This window comes from Schistocerca gregaria, chromosome 6, assembly GCF_023897955.1.
Source record: "Schistocerca gregaria isolate iqSchGreg1 chromosome 6, iqSchGreg1.2, whole genome shotgun sequence".
NCBI classification, from domain to species: domain Eukaryota; kingdom Metazoa; phylum Arthropoda; class Insecta; order Orthoptera; family Acrididae; genus Schistocerca; species Schistocerca gregaria.
The window spans coordinates 545,477,009-545,482,593 of NC_064925.1; positions in this window are offsets into that span (position 1 = coordinate 545,477,009).

The following is a 5,585-nucleotide window of genomic DNA, read 5'->3' on the forward strand; positions in this document are numbered from 1 at the left end:
AGTTAAAATTACTTTTCTTTTAGAAACATTTGAAATTGTGAAATATCTGGCATACTTAAAATTCCTATTAATTGCACAATCTAATAATATTTATTAAATTCATTTTTGGATTCATTTACAAAACAATGATATGACTTGATGAAGATTCTTTTTTTTGTCAAGAAAGTTTGTAAACTCTTTCGAATATTGTTAGTTCCATGGAATGAATTAGTAGTGGGCATGCCTCTGATGGAATGAAATAAGTTTTTAATTTTGGCAATAACAATGTAATTTTTGGTTTTATGGAAGCAGAAATTGTACAGACAATATGATATAGAAGAATGTGATATAATAAAAAATGGAACAAAAACAGACATTACGTAGCAGCCTTACTTTATCATTATCATGTCATTTGGAACCAACGAAGTCAAAAATTTTAGCCTCAAGAATCAACCCCTAGATGTGATGAACTGAAGCCAACTGCAAGAAAAGAAGATAAGTAAAAAAGTTTATTTGTAAATCTTACTCCTCTTGAAGCTTATGGAATGAGTCAATTGTAAGGAACGTGAAAATCACCCAGTGATGTGAGGGAGGGTCAGATTACAACCTTTTCAGAGAAGAAGTCAACATGAAGCACTTACCACTTACCACAGCTCTGATCAGAAAAATTACCTCTGGCATGAGGGAAGTTGCATGGACAGATGATAAGATCCAAGCAGTCAAGGCTCTCAAGTCTGTCTCACCCACGCCATCACACTGGTACACACAGCACTTGACACCTGAATCTGTCACTGTTGGTGCGAGTGAAACATCAATAGGTGCCATTCCACAACAACACATTGGTGATACCACCAAGTCTCTGAGATTTTTCTCTGAAAAACTTTCGTCTGCACAGCACAAGTGGTCAATGTTCAACTGTGAACTCCTTGTGGTCTATGAATTGGTCAGACACTTCCACAATGATTTCTAAGGGTGTGAGTTTACCATCTTTACTGACCAATAGCCACTTGCAGATTCCATCCACAAACCTGGCAAAAGTGTTCCTCCCCAATTCCTGTAGCAGATGGATATTATAGCTGGTATTCTATGGATGTATGCTATATTTACAGTTTTCAGTTGTCACTGACTACATATCCTGGGTGAACATTATCTCTGACCAGTTGTGCGTCCCCTCTCTGACAAGTTGTATTCACATCTCTGCATGATCTCACTCACCCAGCCATCGAGGCCACTACAAAACTGATTACCGAACAGTTCATCTGGCTGGGAATTAAGAATGATTGCCACAATTGGGTGGGTGCCTGTATCACTTACCCCCTCAAGGCCACTTTAGCATCCCCAAAGAATGCCCATGTCGTGTACATATTGACATCACCAGCCCACTCCCTTCCTCCAAGGACTTTCCTTATTTACTCTCAATCATAGATTGAGTCATGAGGTGGGTCAAAGGTATCTCTCTATTTGATATTATGGCTGGTTCAGTTGCCCATGCCTTTATCATCTCCCAGATTTCTCTTTTTGGTTGCCACTGTTTCATAACCATGGATCACGCCTGCCACTTCAAATCCTCTCTATTTGCAAAACTATGCTGTGTGGTGTTGACAAGGTCCACAGCACTGCCTACCGTCTGCATAGCAACAGCCTCATGGAGCCCTGACATTGCACACTTAAGGTAGTACTCACATGCCATGGTGGTTCCTGGTTGGAAGCTCTACCATGGGTATGCAGCTGCGAATACAAGCTGCACATAAAGAGGACCTAGAAGCATCACTTGCTTACCTTCTCTATGGACAACTGCTCATCCTTCCTGTCAAGTCCATTGAACATTCTCACTTCCAAAATGAAGACAAGCTTCCCACTCTAGTTGATCAATAAGTGAACATATTTCATACATCCATACTCCTCCACCAAAGTTGCATGTGTTACCACAAGTCTTTATTCACAAAGAATTCTCCCTTTGCAGTTATGTTCTGCTTTGTGATGACTCTGCTGATGCATCTTGCTAGTCCCCATCCTCGTAGCCTCACAAGGTCCTTGACCATGGACAGAAGACATTATACATTCTACTAAACACCGAATGCAAAACAGTCTCAGTGAACAGGATAAAGCCAGTGTAGTCATTAGCAAACAACCTACATCCACCTGCTTCTACAGTTTCACCGGCCACTGTCAACGGCATCTCTCCCCAGCCAATGTGTGAAGCGTATTATGATTTTGCCCCACCATCTGACACCATCATCTTTTCCCTGCAACCCCCCACCTTTCCCAAAATACAGTGTTTACGAGCCATTAACCCTGATGACCTCTCCTGTGAGATTCAATGTGGCACTGTCTTTTTGCCAACACAACACGACACCTCAACAGACTCAAATACAAACACCAAGCAGGACCACATAGCGGCCAAAATCTTGAGTGACAGCATCCTCTCTATTGCCATCCCTTTCCTCCTGCAGCTCATGGACATCACTTCAGTCAATGAACCTCCCCACTCCCACCTAAGATGTCACCTTCGTTGACCAATGTGGCTTCCAAATTTCATCGTGGACAGCATCTCCCACTCAGTTTCTCCCCTGTGCTCTGCATTACCTGTGGGAAGGGCTAGGGGAGGGGAGGGGAGGGGGAGCAGACTCTGTGTCAACTATTGACCAGAGTTTTGACTAGCAGACATTTAGCTCTATGCTCTTTGCCAACTTCACACTGCAGGGGTTTTCTCATGTTTGTGTGTCTCATGTTGGTTATTCCTATTCCTTCATCACATGACAAAGGGATAGGAAATGCCACATAGGATTATCATACTTCCAAATGAAAATATCAGAGGGAGGGGGAGAAGAGATATTACAAACAGTCTTATGTGAATCACAATCTCTTACTGTTATACAAAAGCATATTTCTCATTTCCTCAAACTTTCTTAAGTTACTTTTTCTTGGATTTGAAGTTATCATAGTATTGAGAACAAGTGAGATCTATATAGTTATAACTGATGATCAACATGATCTTTACACATTAAACAGGAAATCTATTTCTTTCATATGTGTTATTTAAATTTAATACAGGAAAATATTCTTTCCACATCTGCATTGTGGGTTGGGACTGCAAAAAATGATTGCACAATTTTCAAAAAATCTGAGTATTCACCTCCAGAATGATTCTGTATGAAATCACACAATCTATGATATACAGTTTTCTCTAAGATGTTGATATTGTAGTGGGTTGAGGTATTGTGATGCTAGATATTGTGCATCAGTGACGCATCAGTGACAGAGGGGAGCAAAGGTCATTATTTTGTCAGGGATGGTGGGAAGGAAAGCAGCAATTTGTGGGTGGTGGAATGGGTTCTTTCTCATCGCAGTGGGTGGGGTGTGAGTGAAACATTGGTGGTTCCAATATCAGTCATTTATTTACACGTAAGACCCTTTAAACAAACAGAGTAATACATTGAATTTTAACTTGCTCAGTTCCTTGTGGTATCATGGTAGCAATGCAGTGTTGTAGCATGCAGATTGCAGTGACCACTGATGCGGTGACAGCTCATGTTGCAGCGAAGTGCCAGGCAGCTTATTCTTCCATTCAATACCATACCCATGACCTACTGCAGTGGCAGCACTGTCTTCTCTTATGAATTTGCTTGTTGCATTATTAACAAGCGGTTACAGGATGACATAGAGTGCACAGTTCCAGACTCAAATCAGTGTCCCTCATGTTTGGCACCTTCTGGTAGAGTTCACCAAACATTCACAAGTGACCCATTTGGTGAGGCCACAGTCTCTTCGTCCTCACCAGCTACCTGGGTAAGTACCATATGAACTACTTTCTGGTAACATCTGGGTTGGCATCTTCTATGTTGACATATTGGCGCAGTACTGACATCTCCTCCTATTGAGCAGCACAGCGATTAAGTCATTGCACCAAATAATGACATCTGCTGATTAACCATAAGTGTGTCTACCCAGGCAACATTTCTTCATCTCTTCTTTCTTCCTTCCAAGGACCACCTGATGCCCATTTGCCGGAGGTATTTATTTGGTGTTTTCACCACTGTCACAAAAATTCTAGAGTGGTGACTGACTCTTTGGTCATTGATCTATGCTTCTCACCTTGGCCAGAAACATGACCAATGTCAATACACATGCCAGCGTTTCTTGTTTATATCTATGCTCGCATGGTCGGGCATTGCCCTGTCGTCGTCGTCCTCCTCCACATCGGCAAATATGGTACGCACTGAATGCGGTATGATGACAGTTCCTGGAGCATTGGCAACTAATGTGCAGACTGTGCTGGTCATTTGTAGCAGTTCCATCTGCTTTATTCAATCATTTGTTGTCCTTGGTGTCGATGTACTGCATTGCTACAGTGGCTGCAAAATGGGGTTTGTAACTTGGACACTGACTACGGTAAATAATGTAGCTGACAGATGCTCAGTTGCATTTCACTGTCTTTTACTTTCACTTTGCACCCCCCCCCCCCCCCCCCCCCAAATGATACTCAGTTATATATGTATGGCCAGTACACTATTTTTTAAACTTTCCATATGCCTGATTAATAGTTTGCAGGCAAACCTCCACATACTGCTACAATAGTTTCAGTTGAACATGAGCAGTAAAACCTAACCATAAAGTTCACAGTTCTTGAAGAATAATCAGCTACATATGGAGCAGACACTAATCAGCTACATATGGAGCAGACACTGTCACTGTTTTTACACATGGCTTAATTGTTTAACACTTATTCCACAGTTAACTCAAAGCATTGTTGTTGCTCTAATCAGCACAGGCTACTCGTCTGAAACTCGGCCATGGACTGACTGTCTCGTGACCAAAAACCGGGCCCTTATATATCATCGCAATAATAGGTACTGAAGCTTTACATTGTTCAAAGTTAAATTTACAGAATAAAAATTAAAACTTAACTCATTAAATTAACTGAATACATCAAAAAATTCTGTCTTTTTAACAGTTTCTTCCACTACAAGGGTTAGGCCGAATTATTTGTTTAAATCATGAAATCAACAAATATAGTTTCACAAACAATACTTTTGACAAAACTGTTAATTACTTTGGAGTTAATGAAGGGCTAGTTTTGCTAACATATTTTCAAATAGAGCCAAATAGTTACTTCAAGAATACTATTGTTTCATCTCCCAAGTGTTTATAATTAGTGCAGGATTTATATTTGTTTAAAAGTCAACAACAGAATTTAAGCTACAAAACAATTACTGATTTCACCCTATAATGAAAGATACTAACTAGGAATAGTCAAAATAAATTAGAAAATCAATTACATAATTAAAACTAAGCACAAAATTAGATCTGGTGTTATATTCTTTAAAACTAAGAGCCAATCTTTCTCTTTTATGAAAATGCTGATTATATTCACGCATGTTACTGGCCATTAGTTAAACATGAAAAAATGAATTTAAGGAGGCAGATGGAAAAACAAGAGGGGAATTAAAATTATCCCAGATTGCTTCATCAAACATTGTTTTCCTTGGAAGTATTGCCCCTCTGCTTGGTTATTGATCTATCGAAGTGCTTACTGCTCTCCGCAAACTCCACGGGTTATCGGCCTCCTTGTTCAACTGCTGCCACTTCTGAATATTATGGCTTAA